The 23724-nt window shown below is 50.5% G+C and overlaps 1 protein-coding gene across 2 annotated transcripts in view; it reads right to left on the bottom strand.

Annotated features, from left to right (window-relative positions):
* The window catches only part of EIPR1 (EARP complex and GARP complex interacting protein 1), a 174698-nt gene that overhangs the window by 81721 nt on the left and 69253 nt on the right, over window positions 1-23724 (bottom strand). Inside the window, exon 1 of one of the 2 annotated variants that reach the window (XM_030799728.1) lies at window positions 18801-18874. The exons of the other annotated variant lie outside the window; for it this stretch is intronic. The gene's annotated coding sequence lies outside the window, so the exon portion shown is untranslated. Of the gene's footprint in view, window positions 1-18800; window positions 18875-23724 lie in introns of those variants that run through there. 2 annotated transcript variants of the gene reach the window in all.

The raw sequence follows: 23724 nt of genomic DNA on the forward strand, positions 1-23724 counted from the left end.
CAGCAGGCACGATATCAATAAACAAGTTCTCAGACTCAGGAGCACAACTATCTCCAAGTACCATAATTAAAAATATATCCACTCCTGGACACACTGTAGCACAAATGCAGAACACCAAAGACAAAGACAGAAACTTACAGGTTGCCAGTGCTATGAATAGTTGGGCAGCTGACTTCCCAAGAGCACCAAAGGAATCCAGAGACAGCACACAACAAAATGCTAGAAAAAAAGTCAGGGCAGAACTGTTCAGCTGGCTAAACACTCAAAAATAAAGGCATGTTAAGGTAAATCAAGCCATGAGACCCTACTTGGAGTATAAATAAAATATTTTTAAAACCATGAGAATTTACCTCCAAAAGCCTCACTAAGGAAACTTCTAAGGACATATTTGGAAAATAAAGAAAGTGATCCCAGAAGAAAGGTCTCAAATTCGAAGTTAAAAAAAAAAGAAAAAGTTAAGAGAAATAAATGGCAAAAATCTAGAAAACATCTAAATATGTGTGACACTAATGATAATAACAATATTTACTTCTGAGGTTAATAAAAATACCCAAAGGTAAAATTAAAATACTGGCCAACAAAGTATCTAAGATAGAACGGAGATGAAAATAGATTTAAAAGCTTTTCATATTGTTGGAATAGAGAAATACTGAATATTTAATTTCAGATTTCATGTTAAATATGAATAACAACATGTTATGAGTAGAAAAGAGCACATAACTTCTAAAATAACAGAGGAAGAGAAATGGAGCAAAAACAAGATTCAAAATCATTCATGAGAACAAGAAAGGACCAAAACCCCCCAAAACGGCATAAAGTAAGAAGGAAGAAAGTTGTACCAGAAAAAAGTATAAAATAAGATGACAGGAATTATTACAAACAGATCAGTGTTCACAATAACTATAAGGGACATCAGGTGGAGATTGTTAGACTGAATTTTTTAAAAATCAGCAAAACATTGTTTACAAGACATATCCCTAAAACGTAATGACACAGGAAGGCAAAGAACAGAAAACACCACACCAAGCAACAAAAGAAAAGCTGATTTAGCCATATTAATATTTGCCAAAATAGATCTGAGCAAAAGGAGTAAGGGTCACCACTGAATAATACAAAGGTTCAGAAACACAAAAAACGTCACCACTGAATAATACAAAGGTTCAGAAACACAAAAAATTCTAAACTTATATGCCCTCAATAAAATTACACCAAAACACATAAAGCAAAAATTGACAGAACAAATAAAAATAGAGGAATCCAATATCATAGTGGGAGACTTTAAATCTTTCAATAACTGATAGAACCAGTTAGAAAAAAATTTAAATAGCAAGGTTATAAAAGATCCAAACACAACACAATTTTTTTCTCAAGTATAAATGCAATATAAAAATTAATCCATACAATAGACCATTAAAAATCTCAATATATTTCAAAGAATTACTATTAAACAATCATATTCCTTTTTTAACTGACGTCCCCCTTTTATGGAAAAGAGACTCCACGTCAATATCAGAATTTCTAAAAACTACCAAGAGAGAATAAAAGATTAGGAAAAAGTTGCATCTTCACAATAACACATGCTTGTGAGAGGCAGCAAACAATGGCTAAATGTGAAAAGGCAAAAGTGAAGATGTGCTGAAATCCTACAGTGCAAACACTACTAAGTTAAATTATCTAGCTGCCAAAGACTATACACTCAAGAAGATTATTATAGAGGTCACAGGAGAAAATTGCTACCATGACAGCTGAGTAACTTGCCTCAGGTCCCATAACTGCTAATGGCAGAACAAAAATAGAACTCAAGGCTTTGGACTCAAAGACGATTGTATTTTTCTACTCTATTGCATCCAACGTACCAATGACCTTAAGCAAATAAGTATTTTAAAAATTTACAAAACAGTAGGGTAGGCAATGAAAGGACCCCACTAAAGTGAAGAAACCATTCAATTTCATAGGCATTGCTATGAAACACAGACAAATTGTCAAGATACATGTACTCGATTTTTAGAAATTACCACTTAGGGTGAAAATCAATCTAAAGTGGATTGTTTACTTCCTTGCTGTTGCAAATGCTATATCAAAAACTTTTAAAAATTATTCTTTGACAATTTATTGGTAACATAATTAGCTGTTCTGGTGCATAAATATTCATCTACAGACAGAGAAGGGATGATGTGGGCGCCTATGTTGAATAAATACTTTTATCCACAGAGCTGAAATTTCCTTTCATGAAAAATATTGCTTTTAGAATTTTTTCTTATAGCATGTAAGAGATAGACTATATCCAGTTTAGCTGCAGTCTTTCTGCAAGATTGCTCTTCTCATGTGGTCAGGAGTCCAGCCACCATGTTCTTTCCTGCTGCACCCAGCACCCTTGGGCCACCACACAAAGCTGGGTGTCTTCCTGCTGGTTTGGGAGCACAGTGGCCCATGTGCCACTTGGTCTCAGACTGTGGCCAGCTCACAATCCACTACCTCCACGTCAACTGGTTTTGAAAAACTATAAATATGGCTGCTCTTCCGCATCCCTAGAATTATGCTAGGATGCTCTGGAAAGGTTTCCTCTAGATCTACAGATGTAATTTACCAGCGGGTGGCGTTTTCAGTGGATGTGCACTGAGTTCATAGTTTTCTCTAAGTTCTGGTTGTTTTAACAAGGAACACAAATCTAAGCATCAGTAATATTAAAAATAATAGCATCCATATGATTAGGTTAAAATGCAAACACCTACAATGATAGATTAATTTACTGAAATTTCTAAATTTACACTTTATATTCTGAGTAATACCTTAAACCACGAGAGGAGTCACCAGAGAGCAAACCTGTTCGTCAGTTACGGGTACTGTGTAATCCAATACTCTAATTAAAAACGTAAAAGAAAGAGAAGGTACCAGGAAAACTAGGTTGAATGTGCAAGGAAGTCTCGGTAAAAACAAGTTATTAAAAAACCCTGCCCATTTAGATGCAGGCAAAACAAAGTGCAATGTTGGGGGAGAAACCACAGAAATCCAGGAGCGTCTCCACTCGCACGGCTCCACGCGTGTCTCCTGTTCTCCATTCAGTGCACTGAAACTACAACTGGAAACTGTAGAGGACATTTCTGGGAATAATTTACATAAGAAGGGTGATGTACATGCGGGATACTCAGGTCTGCAGAAACGCCTTGACCCCATGTCAAAGACGAACAGCTTCAAAACCTTACCAGGTGATGGGTGGCAAGACCATTCTGCAGACATCCACTTCGCCCTGCCTTTGTGGTCTCCACCTACGTGCTTTACAAATAAGAACTCACTTATCCGGTGAACAACCCCAGGCCGTGGGAACTACTCCCCCAGGTGTTCATCTGGTTCCTTTTCTCATTAATTAAGTGACCCACCTGACTAGGCTGAGTAACGCCCACCTGCTTCTCCAAAGGAGCCCGGGGCATGAGTGGGGTCCCTGCCGGGCACTGCCTGCAGTCGGCCATATCTCACCGCCGGCCCTCCTTTACTTGTTGCGCAGCCTCAGCTAGGGGCCCTGACTGCTGTGAACGTTGCTGCCCCATCTGTGCATCTCTCAGGCTGTGGTGAGGATGGAAGGGAGCTACATGAGAAGGTGTGTTTCATGGTGGACTCGAGCCCTTGGGCGGCACTAACCAAGCAGCACTTCCTCGGCCCGTCCCTGTGTTCTCCAGCCATTCATGGAATGAGGGGGCACAAGCCAGTCAGGGCTGCACCAGCACTCCCATTTCAGGGCCCCAGCCCACCCTCTGCTCCCAGGCCTCCCTCACTAGGGAACTGCCCTCCCTAATCATCCCTGAGAATAGCAGGAGGGTCTGCACCTGTGGTTGAACTTCACCTGGTCCCACCACCATCCCCAGGCTCACTCAGTCTGTCTATGGGGACTCCAGGTACGAGGCACAGGCCCCAGAGGCCCAGAGGAGTCTGAGATGGAAACGAGAGGAGGGGGAGATGCAGGTGGATGGCAGAGGCCACCTGCATCCCCGCATCCTGCCCCATCAGCTGCTGCCATCCACACCACACACAGGCTGCGGTTGGTGCTACTGCCCACATGCCCTGCCCTTGGACCATGGGCCCCATGTTGCCCAACCAGGAACCTCCTCCAAGCTACCACTTCTCTGCAGGAGCCAGGGGAACCTGCCTTTAACCTGTGGCCAGCCGGCCCTCTGAGAGAATACCCTCCCTCCGTGCAGAGCTGCTCTGCCCGGGGCACCATCTCTCCTTAATCCAAGCCCTGTCCTTCCCAGTCTCCACAGCATCCTGGCAGGAGCAGGTTGGGAGGCAGCCAGGCCCAGCTCACCCTCTTCCTTCCTCACGACTTCTGACCCCTGAGGTCGGCCTGGCCTGGCCTGCTCTACCAGAGGCTCCACTTGTGGCCATTTCTTTAAGGGGAGTGGCCTTCCCCTCCAGCTGAGTCTGCTTCAGGGCCCCCAGACCATCAGCGAGGTTGGCCCACCTCCAAAACCCAACCACATACAGGATTCAGGCAAGCCCGGAAGATCAAGCAGACGGAAGGCCATGTCTGCCCCAGCACCCCCGTAACTGGCAACTCCATAAGCCCCACAGAGGCTGCCCTGTGCAGGGAGGAGGTCACGGGGGGGCACTGCCCAACCTCCTGCCAGCCCGTCAGCCTCACCTCCAGCCAACAGAAGCATTCTGGCAGACAGCAGAAACCTTGGGTGATACGTGAGTTCACCTGTGCTCTGAGTACATCGAGCCATTTTTTTACGCCTACAGAAGGAAACAGTGATGTCTGCTCGACATCAAACTACTTTCCAGACAGTGGCTCGACACCCATGTTCTCACTAAAACAGGAAAATGTGGATTTGCCAGCATTTGCTAAAGCAAAGGTGGCACATGGCACCTTAGGAGGTAGTTTTTAAAAATCAGCATTATACACCTGGCAACCGATCATGTCAGAAATTAATTAACACCCCTCACTCCAAAAAATCTTCATCCCTTCATTCTTTGCAAATCTGATGATTTTCTGACTGATGTATTTAGGTTTCCAATATTTTTTCCCACACTGGAATATCAAAAATGCTCTTATAAAAATATTCAATTTATCTGTAAAAACATATTTGTCAGTAAATACTGGGAAGAGGTGGGAATTGTCTGTCACCTTGAGCCCAACGAGGTAGTGTAGGATACAGGGATGCAGGGCCAAATGGACATCATACAAGGCAAGGTCGGAATCCCCCGCTGTGGCCTGCCAGCTGGGATCCTGGGCAAGGTGTCACTTACAGTCCCTAAGCTTCAGTCTCCCCAACTGCAAAATGTAGACAGATACCAACGCTTCTCTTCTCGGGATTTTTAAAATATTAAATGAGATGGAAATGAATGCACATATCATGCAGCCCAGGAGATAAAGTAGACACTCAACAGAAGCGAGTTTAAAGAAGGTGTGGAATGGTGAACGCCCAGGCACGAGGGTCGGGACAGCGGCCTGCTCATCTGTGCAACTGCAGGAGGCTGCTCCGCTGACCCAATGTGCACAGCTGTGAGGTGAACCAACACCGCGATACGACATTACACACAACCCGGGAAGTTTGGTGCATCACACACCAAACGACTCTGGAATCAAACACCTCTCACTTATATCCACGTCTCTGGCTAAAAAGAAGTAACAGGACCTCATCCTCTTACTAGTCACCACAGCGCAGCCTGGAGCATATCAGCTGCAGTCTTGCCAGTAGCTTTTTGTAAGGACGGAGAAAAGAAAAATAAATGTTACTATTTATCTTTCTATTTTTACGTATTTGTATGATTTCTATGGAGCCCATTCTGGTTCACCATTTTCTTGTAATCACCTTAGAAGAGGAAAGGGATGTGTTGTTTACGCCTTTCCGATTCTTTAACTGTGGGAAAAGAAGGGAGATGCAGCAGTAATTCCAAAACACTCTTCCTTCCACACTGACCACTCTGCTTAGCCCCTTTAAACCTGAGTCCAGAGCCTCACAGGTTGCAAAGCACCTTGGTGGTTACCCACCGCTACAGACAAGTCGGCAAAACCTTAAGGAGGCTCCACGCTCCCTCACGCACACAGAGGAACTCGGACCCGGTCTCCCAACCCCTCGCCCAGCCTCGTTCCCGTCCTCCAGGTGCCTCGAGGCAGCATCTCAGGCTTCACAGGAGCTGCACCCTGGCAGGGGGAACAGGGTGGGCCGCGGGTGAGTGGACCTGGGATGACTGGCCCCACCTCCCTGCTTGTCTCCCCCAACTTGAATCTAACCTGCTCCAGGGGAAGAGGGGCTCTGGCCAACTCGCTCACAACCCTGACCGCGCCTGCAGACGGGAAGGGCTCAAGACTGCGAGCAAATGAGTTTGTCTTGGCTGAGTCAGCTGCAAGTATCTGCTCTGATTTTAACATCACAGGCCTCTTTTGTTCAGGGGAAGCTCTTTCCTTCACTCTCATGAGAGGTCACTGGCATGGCTTCCACAATGTGGCTCCTAGAGGTGGTGGCACCCAGAGGGACGTGGCCAGTGCCACACTGAAAGCTGTGCCTTCCAGGGCACTCAAGGAGAGGCAGCTCCTCTCAGCCTCAGGACATGAGAAGCTGCATGCCCAGGTTAGAGGTCTGAGCACGAGCAGCCAGTGCCACCCGCGCCTCCTCCTGTGGTCATTTCCAGGAGCCGCCTGTGCGGCTGCCGCTGCTGGATGCTCTCCCTCCCCTTGATCTCCCTCCTTCTGGTGTCTCATCCCTGTCCCTGGCCTCCAGCTTGGGGCGCTATCTCCTACGTGGTCCTCCAGGAGAACTCAAGCACCATACCCGCCCCCATCCCACACAAAGCCATGTTCCCTGGGCACAGCGCCCTGTCCTTGCCTTCATGGCTGGAATGTGCACCACACTCCCTGGTCTTTCTGTACTCGAGGTCTGGCTCACACTGTTGAGTGGACACAAACATCCACTCAACAACTTGGAAATCAGGGAAGTCACATTTCTCTTCTTGGCCCAAAAGTGCCCTCTGGTTGTGGTGGCTGGGACCTGCCCTCCTTCTCGGTGTCCCTCCAGGAAGACTGGAGATTTGTTTACAGAAATCCAGTGAGTGTGCACATTTCCTGAGAACGTAGGGCGAGTTAGTGAGCGCTTCTCAAAAGTCAGAAGTCTTCATTATGAAAGGTAAACAGATCCAGGGATTAGACGCTGGGAATACTTACACCTGTTTCATGAAAAGGTAAAGCAAAGCAAAACAATGGAAAAGGCACACAGAAGAGAGCAATTGGAGTCGTGAGATGAAGAAACTGAGGAAAAATCTGGAAATTTAGTCAGTGGCTCCAAAAAGTCACTATTACCACACAGCATTCATGAGCAACACCCACGTATACAGGAGCGCACGCCTGGAAGGGCGCAGTAGGGCTGAACCAGCTCCCTTCAGAAGGTCAAGGCGAAAACAGCATTGACATTCATTACATTACAATGTGGAATATGCTGAATATTCTTATTTTTACCTGTCCAACCCTCCCAAATTAAAATTTCATGTTGAAACTTGATTCTGAAATAAATTATTTGAATTTTCCATATCTTTTCAAATGTAACTGTGTTTATTTCGAATTCCTATAGATCAGAGAGAAAAAACAAAAAAAATAGTTTTAACAAAACAAGAGATTAAAACCGAAGTTTCTGCGGGATGGTAGAGACCCTTTTTAAGCACTAGAGGGGCTCACATGAATGGAACTGAGTGTTAGGCGGAAATACCAAGTTCAAATGCCGGGACGCTTTGAAAGGGGCACTGCATACGTGGAAATGAGAATTTTATATTCAATGCTACAAAAAAAGTTCACTGATGAGAGCCAGTTGGTGCAGCCATCAAGTGAAGGGCGAATCCCTGCAAAGATCAAATAAGTAAGTTTATGAAAATTCTAGGACAAACCAGCCAACAGGAGAGCCAAGTCAGCTCCCTGCTGGGTTGGTGTCGGCAGCCATCACCAGCCCCGGGCCTCCGTCAGGTGGGGGCACTGCCCCTCCGTGCAGCTTGCACAGAGGCCTGAAGACGGACAGCTCTGTGGACACAGCTAGCAGCTGCCCTGGACTGAACATGCTTTTACCCTCAGACCAAGTGGTGAAATCTGTCTTTCCAGCCTTTTGTGTGGAAAAAACAAAAAACACAGCCCCACAGGCTTCAATGAGCCCGGCACTTCCTTCTTGTGTTCCCTCTTCACTCCCTCCCACCTGGTGCATACTGAACATACCCAGATTGCGGTCTCTGTCTAGTCAGTCATCCCGCTCATTCCCTCGTGTTTAACCTTGAAACCCGACTGCCAACGCGCCGACATCGGTGCCTACAGACGACCGCACGGGCTGCTGCGCCGGCTTCTGGCAGGGTGTGTGCTTTGATGGGCTCTGGGGGCAGAGCCAGCTGGCGGCGGCAACGCCGTTGCCCAGGGAACAGCCATTGAAGTGTGCGCTCCCGAGTCTGCACCAGGACGGCGCCTGTCGCGGTGCTGGCTGAACCTTGGCGCTGCAGGGGCTGTGCCCGGCAGGTGCCCATTAGTGCTCTCCGTGCTCCAGGAACAAGGAGCAGGTCCAGAGGCCCCGCTCTTCCCACTGACAAACGGGCTTGCCTTGCTGCCTTATTAATGACTACGCCACTCTCACCACCCAAACAAAATGCACAGAGTGGGAGGAAAGAATTAGCTTCGAGGAGGCGCTCTTACTATTTTTAGACAATGCCTGTCAGCTACAGAGCAGTGGAATAGCCCTGCATACCTAGGGGTGATCTGTCCTTTTACTTAATGCAAACTCTGCTTTATTTTGCTTATTTATTCCATTTTCAATGCCCCCCAACCCAATTTAGTCTTCCCTGTTTTTGCAGTCCTCATTTGGAGAATATATGAAACGTACCAGTCCTTGCCACTTTGAGGAATCAGGGGAAGGCCAGCTGCCCCAACCCTTGGCTCCTACTGCCATCACAGTGATGAGGCTCTCCTGCGGCAGGGACATCCTAAGAGGGTCCATGCAGCAGATGCGCCTCTCAGCACCACCACGCCGGGCTGGCCTCCTTCCCCACACCAGCAGCATGGCGCACTGGTCTGAGCAGCCAAGTAACACTGTGCCAACAAACACGCAGGCACCCGAGGGGCTCCGAACAACCAGGCCCACCTCCTGCCCTGACCACCCCTCCTGGCAGGTGGCCGGGCCACTCCTATCTCCTCACTCTGCAACCCAGGCTGAGAGGGAAGCCACTGCCTCAGCATTGCCTGTAGTGGCACATGAGGACTCAGAAGGAACTCACACCCAGCAGTGATGCACCACGTTCACACCCGGCACACCGGCCAAAACTCGCCATGCCTTCCCCCAGCTCACACCCATCAGTGATGTACCACGTTCACACCCGGCACACCGGCCAAAACTCGCCATGCCTTCCCCCAGCTGCGAAGGACACCCAGAAGGGCAGGAGAGCCAGATACCAGCGAGCACCACTAATTAAAGAGGGGGAGAAAAGAAAAGGGAAAACTGCTGGGCACAGAGGCTCACATCTGTAATCCCAGCACCTTGGGAGGCCAAGGCAGGAGGCTCATTTGAGGTCAGGAGTTCAAGACCAGCCTGGCCAACATGGTGAAATCCCGTCTCTACTAAATTACAAAAATTAGCCGGGCGTGGTGGTGGCTGTCTGTAAATCCCAGCTACTCAGAGGAGGCTGAGGCAGGAGAATCACTTGAACTCAGGAGGCAGAGGATGCAGTGAGTCAAGATTGCGCCATTGCACTCCAGCCTGGGAGACAGAGCGAGACTACATCTGAAAAAAAAAAAAAAGAAAGAAAAAAGAAAAGGGAAAACCACCTGAGGATGTGCAAGGGAGTGGTGCAGAGGCCCAGGGTTGTCTCCCCAAGACGCAGGCCAGGAAGCAGACGTGCAAATGGGAGAGCCCACAGGCACAGAAGGCCGCGCCATGGCTGCACATAAGCCGGGCACATGGAGATGGGGCCGGAGGCCGCCCACAGGCACAGAAGGCCGCGCCATGGCTGCACGTAAGCTGGGCACATGGAGATGGGGCCGGAGGCCGGGTCCTGAGCAGTGTGCAGACCACAGACAGTGGTGCAGAAAGGGAAACAGAACCAAAATGTACTCAATTTCTATTATGTGCCTGCACTTTGCATTCTTCAGCCCATCTAATCTCACTCCACGAAGCAGATGTTCTTTCCATTCTGTTGATGAGAAAAGTCAGGAGCAGAGAGCAGTTCACGCCTCAGGATATAGTAACTCAAATGGAGCCAGGATTCCAACTCGAGTCTGCCCCACTCCAAATCCATTTTGCCGTGTTATTATCCTGCCTTTCCTCTTGTGGCAGGAAGGAGCACACAGTTGGGAAAGGGGGGCCCCCCAGCAGCAGAGTCAGAGGAAGAGAAGGTGGCTGCGAGAGGAGAGAGTGCAGAGACCCCGGGGGAGATCCTGGTGAGGTCACCGTGAGAAGGGAAAGCAGGCGTCAGAACCATGTGACCCAGCAACTCTCCCCGAGAAAGAAGAACAAACGGGTAGGTATGGATTTTCAATACAGCATTGCACAAGGGCAAGATAGTGAAAGTCAATGTCCCCCAACGGAGAATGGGTTAAATACACAGGGACACGTCAGACCACCACGGAAAATGTCCTCGTGAAAGATGGCTTCTCGCTCCATCTCAGGGCAGGCCAGACAGTCCCCCGAGGTCAGCGAGCCTGTGGCCCTTACTGCCTCTATCTCCACGCAAACCAGAGACCCCCAGCCCAGGAGGAAGAACCTGGGATAGCACAGGGGAGAAGCAGGCTCCAAGCACATCCTGGAACAAACCTCAAAGTCAGGGCTGGGGTCAGAATGGGGGCCAGGAAACAGAGCCAACGCCCTCCCACCCCACCGCCCCCACCCCCCAGGCCCCGGCTGTGGTGGACGGGAGCAGCAACACCCACTGCCTGCCCAGCTGCAGCGAGCGAGCACCGGCCACGGCCTCTGCTTCTATCAGGGCTCAGGGCCAATTAAACACCGAGCGCTGGGGACTAAGCACTTCTAGCTTCAAAACAGGAGTTTGCTTGTTTTCTTTCAGAAGTGCTCCCTAAGAATTAAAGTGTTGGAGTCCAAAGAAAGCTCTGCCGACCACAGGGAGGCAAAGCTCAGGAGGCACTGGTGCAGCCTCAGCTTCTGATGCTGTGCAAGAGTTACTAACACATGGAGCAGAAGTCACCGTCTCCAGGACCCTCACACAGAGCAGAAGTCACCAACCGTCTCCGGGACCCTCGCACGGAGCAGAAGTCACTGACTGTCTCTGGGACCCTCACTTTGGAAGCAGTGCCCTGCCCTGAGGACATGGGGCAGCCGCCTGTAGGTGTTCCAGCTGTGGCTTCATCTTCCTAGCTGAGAGCCCATGCCAGCTGCAGCAACTGGGAGTGAAAAAACCTTCCCAGGACTCCAGTTTTTTCCAGCCAAGCCCCCAGGCACATGGAGCAGACACAAGCCACACCTGCTATCCCTGCCTGATTCCCGACCCTCAGAACCCACGAGCAGCACAAAAGGTTGTTCTTATGCTAATAAAAAAAAATAGGTTGGCCTCATTTACAAACCCAGGGTGATTCGACAACTGTCACTGTGTCTGCCTGTGTATGATGCGTGCACACGCTGTTCCTGTGTAAAATGTGTTGCCGTGACATGGTCTCCATTCATCTCCAGGTGTCAAGTGCTAGATTCCAGGAAGCCCCAGGAGTGGGCGCAGAAGGAGCAGTGCCGAGGACTCCCGGGGGTGGGGCCATCCTGCCAGGCATGTCCTGGGCACATGGGAAGACCGAGGGGTGAGGGACACTTGGTGTCCATGACAGGGAAAGGCTGAGGCATCAGGCTTCCGGCTGTGTCTACCTTGGGGACTCTGGAAGCGTTTTCATAAGCACTTGTCATATGTCATAGGCAGTGTGCTCCAGAGGAGCAGGGGATCTCACAGTCCAGAGTGCCCAACAGAACCCCTGAGACAGCAGCTGGCAGAGCACAGGCACCAATGCCCCAGAGGAACAAGCCAGCCCCTGCATCCCCAAGTGCTGAGTCCGTCCTCCCAGCAGCTCCAAGAGGCGGAGCTATCAATTTCACATACAGACAAGGAAACCAAGGCTTGGAGAGTTGAAGCCACCGTCCAAGAACACACCAGAGTGCCAGCTGGCAGAGGGGGCGGTGGGGAGCACATCACACCTAGACCCAGCTGCAGCACCAAGCTCGTTGACCACGCTCTAGAAAACTCATTCACCACACTCCAGAAAGCTCATTCACCACGCTCCAGAAAGCTCGTTCACCATGCTCCAGAAAGGTCGTTCACCACGCTCTAGAAAGTGCATTCACCACGCTCTAGAAAGTGCATTCACCACGCTCCAGAAAGGTCGTTCACCACGCTCCAGAAAGGTCATTCACCACACTCTAGAAAGTGCGTTCACCACGCTCCAGAAAGCGCGTTCACCACGCTCCAGAAAGGTTGTTCACCACGCTCTAGAAAGGGCGTTCACCACGCTCCAGAAAGGTCGTTCACCACGCTCCAGAAAGGTCGTTCACCACGCTCTAGAAAGTGCATTCACCACGCTCCAGAAAGGTCGTTCACCACGCTCCAGAAAGGCCATTCACCACACTCTAGAAAGTGCGTTCACCACGCTCCAGAAAGCGCGTTCACCACGCTCCAGAAAGGTCGTTCACCACGCTCCAGAAAGCGCGTTCACCACGCTCCAGAAAGGTCGTTCACCACGCTCCAGAAAGGTCGTTCACCACGCTCTAGAAAGTGCATTCACCACGCTCCAGAAAGTGCGTTCACCACGCTCTAGAAAGGTCGTTCACCACGCTCCAGAAAGGTCATTCACCACACTCTAGAAAGTGCGTTCACCACGCTCTAGAAAGGTTGTTCACCACGCTCCAGAAAGTGCGTTCACCACCCTCCAGAAAGTGCGTTCACCACCCTCCAGAAAGCTCGTTCACCACGCTCTAGAAAGCTCGTTCACCACGCTCCAGAAAGGTCGTTCACCACGCTCCAGAAAGTGCATTCACCATGCTCCAGAAAGCTCATTCACTATGCTCCAGAAAGCTCGTTCACCACGCTCCAGAAAGCTCATTCAGCATGCTCTAGCCCCTACGTACCCAGGCGGTGGAAGGGCTGAGGTCGTGTGCAGAGGGTACTGAGTAAGGAGTAGGCTGCCTGCACTAAGGGGTAAGTGCCATGAGAGCTCCTCGTGGCTCCTCACAGGGTTCCCCCCTCCTCCCTGCGGCCCCAGTCTGCTGTAGGTAGGGTTGTCACAGGGTGCATCCTGACGGGGTGGCATCCTGATGTGGTGGCGTCATGGCGGGTGAGAGCAGCGGGTGGGGCAGGGCCACAGTCACCCACTGCCGCCTGGGGCCTTGGCACATGCTTGTCCTGCCACCCTTCAGATGCTGCTCTGGAAGCAGGTGTGCTATTTCCAACCCCCACCTCTCTGCTAACCTGGAGGTCTTCCAAAACGCAGGCCACCCTCGTACCTCATCGAAACACTGAACCCGAAGCAAGTTTTGGGACTCTAGCAGTTTAGGAAATTGTCATTGAAACTATCCAAGTTCTTCGAAAGTGACCACAGGGTGAACAAGAAGGTGATATGAAATACCACGTTACAGCTGAACATGAGTCTCACATGGCTGGGGCTTCTGGGGTGTCCGGAAAATTCTTTTGCTTCTCTGACAGGTGGCAGAGTAAAAGACAGTTATTAATGATGTGAGAACACAAGCCAGGAAGAAAAGCACTTCCGAGGACAAAACCGGGGTGTCACTGTGGCCCTTACAGGGCAGATGCGGCCCGGAATCTGTTGCTAAGCAACAGCCTTCCCAGTTCCTCGGGCATCAGAGGGTGGCAGCTGCTGAACTTTGCCAAACGTGAAGATCCCGAGACAAGCCCGACCTTCCATCAAGACCAGGAAACACTGCTCAGCAGGCACGGTCAGACATGGCAGCATCAGATGGTGCATAGCCTGGGACAGAGGACAGACGCGCAGCACGCAGCAGCCATGATACAGTGGGAGTGGGGATGAAACCAGATTCTGGTGCACCAGCCACTCCTGCATGGGATGGATAGGAGGGCCAGGTGGTGGCCTCGGCAACGCCCACAGGCCCCAGCAGCCCTGGCCCCCTGGGCAGCCACAGGCACCCAGCGGAGCCCCACCCCACACGCAGCCTCCAAGTGCCTGCACGGCCGTATCTCCCACAATTAAAATGCAGGCTTTCAAATCCATGACGCTGACGCACTGCTCAGCTTTCTGGAGTTTTAATTGCCCATTTGCTTTCTTCCTAGGCAACAGAACTGCTCTATTAATATCTCACCACTGGTTTCAGGGGAGAGGGGAGACAAGGCAGGATTCATTTCCGTATTAATTGGCAAACCTCTTTGCCGCCTGCTTCCTGGACCTCTCAGGACTTGCTCTTCCTGTCTCTTTCTTCTCAATCATTCCGCTGTCTCTCTCTTCTCTCTGGGTGATCCTCCAAATTATAGTTTTAAAACAAAGAATGCCGAGCTCAGGGTTTTATTTCTCTCTGTCCAGACAGAGGATGGGGCGTGTGACCCAGGGACCCGGAGTATGTTGTTGGATCTCGAATGCCTCCAACAATGACAGAGGGAACAGTCTCGTCCTCTGTGGGAGAAGGGCAATGGCAGACCCAAAACCGAACTGCGGGGCCACGGGATCCTGGGAGCCATGCCCTGCTCCCCACTCTGCACCAGCCTCCCGGCCCTCCGCTTCTGTGCTGGCTGCCTCAGTCTCCCTCCCAGCTTGTAAACGAGGCATGCCCAGACCCATCCGTGATCCTGTCTCCCTATGTGCACCAAGTCTAAAATGAGCCCCAGGGCTTTGAATCCCGTAGGGTGTGTTAACAGCACCCAATTCACATCTCCCATGCTCATCTCCCCAACGCAGGCTCCCAGAGCCACCGGCTTCAGCAGATGAGTAGACGCATGATATGCAATTCACACTTAGTGTCCAAACCTGAATGCCAGCAGCCCCCAGGCTTATCCTTCCTGGGGCTTCCCGTCTCAGCAGACAGCATCAGTGCTACACGCTTGCTCAGGCCACAAGATACTGGCCCCACCTTGATCCACGCCTCTCATCATGACCACTACACCCCTCGTCACAGCCTCCAGGGTGAGTGCCCCAGTTCCAGCTGCCACGGTCGCTCACAGAACCACACAATGCCCTCCTGGCTAAGCCCTGGCTGGCATCTCCTTCCCAGCCACTTGTTTCTCCTTTATCCCATTGCACAAGTTACACATTTTCTTTTGTACTTAACACTGTCTGTCCCCCATCAAGCCCGCAGGTTACAAGGGCAAGGTGTGTAGCTGGTGGATGCTACAGGCCCAGTATACAGGGCAGTGCCTGGCACAAGAGAGTGGCTCGTCTCACTCACCCGGATGCAGCCCCCAGGCCTAGAATGCTGCCTGGGGCAGAATAAGATGCACAATGAAGGATGGTGGATGCGTAATTATGATATATTATATGAAGTACACAAAAGATTATGAGATGCATAACACTTTTTAAATGCAAAAGAATACAAAAGGAAGAGTCCTTTTTAAAGATGTTATTTTACCACTAAAATGTGATAGCGGGTTGGGTGAGGAAGGGTTGGAATTGGGGCAGTCAAAGGTTCCCAGGAATCTAAGCCACAATCAAGAGAAAAATCTTCTCCCTGAAGAAGTGGCGGCAGCAATCAGCTGTAGCTTGTACTTCTTTAGGGATTTTTCCTTAAAAAAATAGGCTCAGTCTTTGTAATGGGTCTTGCCACTTGGCCATCTGTAGAATTCATTTGGCCATGAATTTAGGGTACGCCACGGCTCTCCAAAGAGGAGGGTGCTGGGGGCAGGTGGCGGGGGTGTGGCAGCGAGGGTCCACGTTCTCCTCACTGCACAGGCAGCCGTGCCTGACCACTTCTGTGGGGCTGAGCGCACTCGCTGTGACAGGAGAGGCCCCATGACATGGACCGTCGGTCATCTGGGTCTTTCGCGAATCAACCAGCACTAATTGCCATCAGATTGCATGTGTCAGCACACACAGACAGCGCTTCCATCACGGCCCAAGCAATGCAAGAGGAGCACAGAGAATCTATTTTATCTCCTGGTGCTCCAGGCCAGGCCAGGACTGAGAGAAAGAGGCCAGAGTGGGATGGACTCTTCACATTCCAGGGGCCAGCCCTCAGTTTTCTGATTAGGAAGTAAACTGGGTCTAAAATCTGGCTTCTGCCCAAGTACCTAAGAGATTCCCCCACCCTGGCATCGATGAGGATACCCCGAGGAACATGCCTCAGATGCGAGGCTGGATGTCAACCCCACAGCAGCAGGGATGCCTGGGGGTCAGGGCAAGAACACCCAGAATGAAGCTACAGGCACACCCAGCATCACAACACACACAACTGGAGGTCAAGAATTCAATTCTGTTGTAATTAGGATACACATCAGTGCAAAGTGGGCTATCATCCTACATGAAGAGTACATGGTTCTGCTGCGTACCCGAATCCATGTAGCGGGCCGCACACACAGTTCTGCCATGTACCCAAATCCACGTAACGGGCCACACACACAGTTCTGCCGTGTACCCGAATCCACATATTAGATGATGCTGGGTGCTGAACACTTAGAACTCATAACTATCTGCTTCCAAAAGGAGTCTAAGAGAGATGGCTAGTTGTTAAATGCATTAAGATATAGATCAAAATTATATGATAAAAACGTCATAATTTAAAAGATAGTTTTATCTAAATACAAAGCATACCTCCTAAAAAAATGGTTTTTAAATTCAATCTGCATCCATTTGTCTTGAGTAGGGAACACATTCAAGTCGTCTCTGGAGTGATGCCGTGAGGGAGTGTGGCGCCGTGAGGGAGTGTGGCGCCGTGAGGGAGTGTGGCGCCGTGACGGAGTGTGGCGCCGTGACGGAGTGTGGCGCCGTGACGGAGTGTGGCGCCGTGACGGAGTGTGGCGCCGTGCAGGGAGTGTGGCGCCGTGACGGAGTGTGGCGCCGTGACGGAGTGTGGCGCCGTGACGGAGTGTGGCGCCGTGAGGGAGTGTGGCGCCGTGACGGAGTGTGGCGCCGTGACGGAGTGTGGCGCCGTGACGGAGTGTGGCGCCGTGACGGAGTGTGGCGCCGTGAGGGAGTGTGGCGCCGTGACGGAGTGTGGCGCCGTGAGGAGTGTGGCGCCGTGACGGAGTGTGGCGCCGTGAGGGAGTGTGGCGCCGTGACGGAGTGTGGCGCCGTGAGGAGTGTGGCGCCGTGACGGAGTGTGGCGCCGTGAGGGAGTGTGGCGCCGTGACGGAGTGTGGCGCCGTGACGGAGTGTGGCGCCGTGACGGAGTGTGGCTAAGAAACTCACCCAGGTACTTTCCATCCCTTCTCTCATTTAATCTGTATAACAGACGTGGAGGTTATTACCTTTTTATATCATGGTATTGTTATCACTTTATAAAGAGCAAACCAAAGTTCTCAAATATCAATCTTACTGCCGTCTCTCCAAGATTTTCTTGGAGAAACACAATGTGATGTAAAGGTAAGTTGGTCACCTTTGCATGACCACGGCAATGTCACAGCAAGTGGCACAGCTGGATGCTGTCGGCCCCAAGCCTGTCTGTGTCCCGGTCCTGTGGCCATCAGGGCCCCCGCTGGGCCATCCACTCCAGGGGCACCATACACACATGCTCGCCACAGGGCCACATGGCAGCCTATGTCCGCTGAGCCCTCCTGCCACACACGCTGTGCTCTGTGAGGAAGGTTGAAGCGTTTCCCATTCTAACATGGAGGCTACATGCTAACATCACTCAGGAATGAACCTACTAACATCTGGGGCCCTGTTGGGAAATATTCTGGGTCAAGGTGAGGCCTGCAGCACTGGAACTTTCCCTCAGTCCTCAGGTGACTCTGATGCGTGGCCAGACTGGGACCCAGTCCATTAAGTGGCTGACCCATCATTTATGTTAATGGTTTGTCATCTTCAAGTGCCCTTCATAAAACACTCGTCCAATAAAGACCATGAGCCCTGCAGGCTCCAGATACTTCCCCCATGCTCACCACGCTGTTGGGGGGATGGCCCCCCGTACCTCACAGACGGCCGGCTCTGTGCACCTCACGAGTATCTCTCCTTAACCCCCAGAGCGATCTCCAGATAGGTGCTGCTGTCCCTCTTTTACAAGGAATGAGTCTAAGCCTAAGAGACCTCCCCGAGGCCGCGCGGCCTCCATGCCAGAGCCAGGACTCAAATCCAGGATGTCTGACGCTGATGTCTGTGCTGCCTCCGAGGCACGCAGCCTCGTGTGATGAACAGGTAACCACCACCAAAAAGCTCTCATCTACATTACAGCGACTTCTGCCAAGATGATGCCAGTAGTATGTGGAAGATTAAAATAATGTCGATTTCTTTACAATGAATTCAACTGTTACTGAAAATAATGAGATATGAGACAGAGAGCAAAAATGTTTTGAAAAAAAAAAAACAACTAAAACTAAATATAAACCTTAGTGGCTAGGTCTAAAATAAAACTGTCATTTGCAGAAAACAAGACAGGGAGAGAGAACGTTCCTTTTCCACATTAAACGAAATAAGCCCCGCTACCCCGGTCCCATGAAGCCTTTCTGTGCAGATACTGGCCCGGGCCTGAGCTCTTCTGCACCCACATGTATCCTCCCAAGTCCTCTGCCAGCCTACGAGTCTTCCTGTGTTTCCTCTCATTCCATTACAGAACAATCTCGACAAACTATCACCCCACAATCTATAGCCTGGTGGCATGGCTTGCTGGGTGACTTGAGCTTAACTCAGCAACATTCTAGCACAGATCAGGGCCTCCCCTCAAGCCGGCCTGCAGCACACTAACCGGGTTCCCAGGACACGCTAGCAGGCTCGGGAAAGGGCGTCTTCGCTGGCTCAGTGGCTCCTCCAGGAGGCCCTTGGAAGGCTTTAGGAGGGGTGTGGTGGAAAACAGAGGGAAATGCTGGTATAGCCTGTGAGCCCACGCGTGGGGAGGGCCTGGACCAATCAGATGTGGCCTGCTTTTCTCTCCTGGCAGAGCTGCAGGCCCCAAGGAGAACCCGCACTGCTCAGGATGGTCCTGGCACCCAGACAGCCGTTCAGGCTGCAAAACCGCACACAGAAGACCTGCTTCAAAGACGGGCCCATCAGCCACGACTGGACCAGCCCCCACGGGCACCTCAACCCCTCAACCTCTGCTCCACTTCTCCCCATCACTCTGGACACACCTGGTGACAGTCCTCCTGGGTTTTCCAGAAAGGAACGGTCCCGACAGCTGTTGGATGCAGGTGGCCGCAGCAGCAGGTAAACTCTCTTAATATGCTGCAGGTGACACCCACCCCCAGGAAGCAGAGGCAGCCTGTCATTATTTTAAGGGAATGATCAAGTCATCTTCAGCTTGATTACAGACAACTTTGAATTTGTCCATCACCGAACATGTTAATGTCTACACATGCCCTTTAATGTTCTGTGAAGCTACAGAAACCACATATTATTCAAAAAGAAAGATTTTTCTTCCTTAAATTTAATTAAATGGAATAGTGGCTATTTGAACACCACAGCTTCCAAACACTTTAACAAATATCAACCTTAACAATTCTTTGATGATATCCAAAGTGCAAATAATGTTTTCATTCTTGAACTTTTCAAAATCAGTAAACAAAAAATTATGTATAACCATTTAACAAATACATTTAAAGTCATAAATGATAATCTTATTGTATAGAAGTAATATTGGTCATCAGGAGAATCCCACAGGAGGAATAATTATAACCAGCTTAGCAGACTCGTGACCTGGCTTTGACCTGTGCTCTTGAACTGATGTTCAAACACACACCCTCCATCCAGCCCATCCTCTCTCTACACACACCCTCCATCCAGCCCATCCTCTCTCTACAAACACACCCTCCATCCAGCCCATCCTCTCTACACACACCCTCCATCCAGCCCATCCTCTCTCTACACACACCCTCCATCCAGCCCATCCTCTCTCTACAAACACACCCTCCATCCAGCCCATCCTCTCTACACACACACCCTCCATCCAGCCCATCCTCTCTCTACACACACACCCCTCCATCCCAGCCCATCCTCTCTATACACACCCCTCCATCCAGCCCATCCTCTCTCTACACACACCCTCCATCCAGCCCATCCTCTCTACACACACCCTCCATCCAGCCCATCCTCTCTACACACACCCTCCATCCAGCCCATCCTCTCTACACACACACCCTCCATCCAGCCCATCCTCTCTACACACACACCCTCCATCCAGCCCATCCTCTCTACACACACCCCTCCATCCAGCCCATCCTCTCTCTACACACACACCCTCCATCCAGCCCATCCTCTCTACACACACCCTCCATCCAGCCCATCCTCTCTCTACACACACACACCCTCCATCCAGCCCATCCTCTTTCTACACACACACACCCTCCATCCAGCCCATCCTCTCTACACACACACCCTCCATCCAGCCCATCCTCTCTATACACACACACCCTCCATCCAGCCCATCCTCTCTCTACACACACACCCTCCATCCAGCCCATCCTCTCTACACACACCCTCCATCCAGCCCATCCTCTCTGCCTACAGAATCCATCCAGCCCATCCTCCCTACACACACACACCGTCCATCCAGCCTACCCTCTGTACACACACAGATTGTTCCCTCTCTGCACACACACTGTCCATCCAGCCTGTCCTCTCTGCACCCACACACTGCCCATCCAGCTCTGGGCATCTTTGTCCTCACATGCGAACCCTGGGCTCTGACCTTTCTTCCACCTCAGCTGTCTAGGACCAAGCCTCTCCCAATCTCTGACTTGTTTCTTTAGGGGTTTCCAATTTGAGAGCTAATCTTGTTCTCCTGCCTAGCCTGGAAGCCATCTACTTCTCCCAGCACCCATCTGGCAGGCAGGTGGTGGCAGTTAAAATGCTTCTCTCTGTACCAGAATCACTTCCTTTTGTCCATGAGCTCCTGGGTGGCAGGGTTTAGGTGGGCTTAATTGTGTTTGTGGCTCCAGCATTTGGGACAGTGTGGCACATGCTAGGAGCTCAGCATATATCTGCTGACCATAAAAGAAAGAGGTGTGTGGGACACTGTGAAGACAGCATTGATGGAGTCTGACTCCTGAATAAAGAGGGTGGGGGCGAGGAAAGGCTGATGTTTCAGTGGGGTATAAAAGAAAGCTGAATGGCATGAAGTGAGTGTTTCAGCCACACCTGCCTCACCTGCAGCGTGCAGAGACAGCCATTCACGTTACACCACTGGTGAGGCAAGTGGTAAGCACAGGGCTCAGCAGATGGTGGGCATTTGCCCTAACAGTTAAATAAAGCTGTAGATGAGCTGATTTTACAGCAGAGTTCAACCAGTTTCAGATGAGTTGAGCTACGAGGTTCCACCTCCCAGTTCAGCCTCATGCCCTGCATTCTAGTCCAAGGGACGGCAAACTTTTCCTGGAAAGGGCCAGGTCATAAATATTTTGGGCTTTGCAGGCCACACAGTCTTTATCACAGTTACTCTGTAGAGCAAAATCAGCCACAGACATTATGGAAATAAGCAAGTGTATCTGTGTGCCAATAAAACTTTATTCACAAAACCAGGTAGTGGGCCAGAATTAGCTGTGGCTGTGGTTTCCTGGCCCCTCTCCTAGACCATGAAAAGCTTTGTCTTGCTTTTTTTTTTTTTTTTTTTTTTTTTTGAGATGGAGTCTCGTTCTGTCATCCAGGCTAGAGTGCAGTGGCTCGATCTCAGCTCACTGCAAGTTCCGCCTCCCAGGTTCAGCTTTGTCCTGCTTTTTAAGGAGATTTAGGAGAAACCCTTCATTCATTTGCTCATTCACTACCTTCAACAAATACTTTTTCAGTGCCTACTATGTGCCAGGCACTTTTGAGCCTATGGGTCAGAGAGGGGGTCATCACCGAAAGATCTGCCATCTCAGAGAGTTGGGACTCACGGATAATGCTATACATTTCCTGCTGTATTTATTGTATTTTCCCTTCATTCCCTTAACAGATGCTTGTTAGCAGAGAAAGGCTTGAGATTCATGCAGCCCACTCCTTCAGCCACTGCAGCCCCGCTCTTACCCGTTTCACATACTGGGGTTTTATTTATATGTCTATTACAGGCTTATATATTGGGGTTCCTTGTCACTTGTGAAAACGGGTTCTGTAGCTTTAAAACAAGATCTGAAAGCCACTGGTCTGGCCTAGATATTGCCGTTTTATTGATGGCTGGGTTGTGTGGGAGAGAATCCAAGTCTTACTAGTGTCAGATTACATCTATTGCTTCCCCTGGACCCATCTCGTCTGTCGCCGTGCCCTCGAAAGAGATAAAATTAATCAGAAGGGAGTTATGGCCTCCAAAGTCATCCTGATAGTATCTAGGATCTTACTATCTTGATGGTGTTGGTAAATTGGTTCTGTAATAATGATCCTCCCCCTGGCTGAGCGTCCTGCGATCTCAACAAGCAATTCCAGTGTCCTCCCCCGACAAGATGTCGTGGGTTCTTGATCGGCTATACCGAGAGCTCACTCTGTATTCAGAAATGCTCCACACCAGGACTGACAGCAGCCAAACAGGGGCCGTGTTCTCTAAGGTGCTCAGGCTCTCCATGAGGGAAGGAACCCCCAACCATACTCTATCCAACCACCATCAGAAGACTCGCCCTCCATAAGAAGGCATTCCAGTGTCGGCACAAATGCTTCCTGGGAGAAGACACGTACAGCTCTGGGACAGCTGCAGGCGTCAAGCCCAGCCTTCCAGGGGACATCGTCTGACTCGGCGTTAACTGCTCCCTGACCTACCCCGCCCCTGCTCACTGCACTCAGATCTTTGCCCTGGGAGCAGGAAGAGAAGGTCCAGTCTTCTTCTGCTTAGCAGCCCTTCAGATACAGAAAAGCCCCACCATAGCACTATTAATGAGGCCCAAAAGCCTCAAACATTTAAAATGGGGGGGTTCTCATTTTTCAAAAGTAATGAGATAACCATGGTGAGTTCTGGACTTCAGGAAGCCAAGATTCATCACAAGTCCTAGCCATTGCTGAGAATGTCGCTGTGTCTGTCTCCCAACAGGGCCTCCTGTGTGAGCCTCCATGGACTGTCCCCCTGTCCTTCAGCGCTCGGCCCTGGGTCAGCACATTATCCTGGCCCCCTGTCCTGCAGTGCTCGGCCCTGGGTCAGCTCACTGTCCTGGCCCCTTGTCCTGGAGTGCTCGGCCCTGGGTCAGCTCATTGTCCTGGTCCCCCAGCCTGGAGTGCTCGGCCCTGGGTCAGCTCATTGTCCCGGGGACTCTGCTTGGGGCTCTGCTGATGGCGTTCTGAGAGCTGGATGCCACATGAATGTGATCTGACCAGGCATGGCCTTGTTACAAATATCTCCTTCTCTTAGGAAAAGAGAGTCCTTGGATTAGATTGACTTTTTGTTTTAATGGGCAAATCATACTGTTGACTTTGACACTACAGCCTGCTGAAATTCCCATTTGTGTGTAAGTTTTAAATTTCAGAAAGGAAAATATTCTCTCTCTCACACACACAGATATACACACACACAAACACACACACACACACACACACTGAGTTATGGCTATACGTGTAAGCTGTGTAAGCTCTTCTTAGGTTTTGCCAAATCATGGAAGACAGACATCCGGGCAGTTTACATTCAATCTTATATGTCCCTAGGATGTCATTCACCAAGCCACATTCCCTCTTCTGACAGTCTGTAGAAAGCTTGGTTCTCCAGGCAGTGAGCGAAAAGGATC

This window comes from Nomascus leucogenys, chromosome 19 (assembly GCF_006542625.1).
Source record: "Nomascus leucogenys isolate Asia chromosome 19, Asia_NLE_v1, whole genome shotgun sequence".
NCBI classification, from domain to species: Eukaryota; Metazoa; Chordata; class Mammalia; order Primates; family Hylobatidae; genus Nomascus; species Nomascus leucogenys.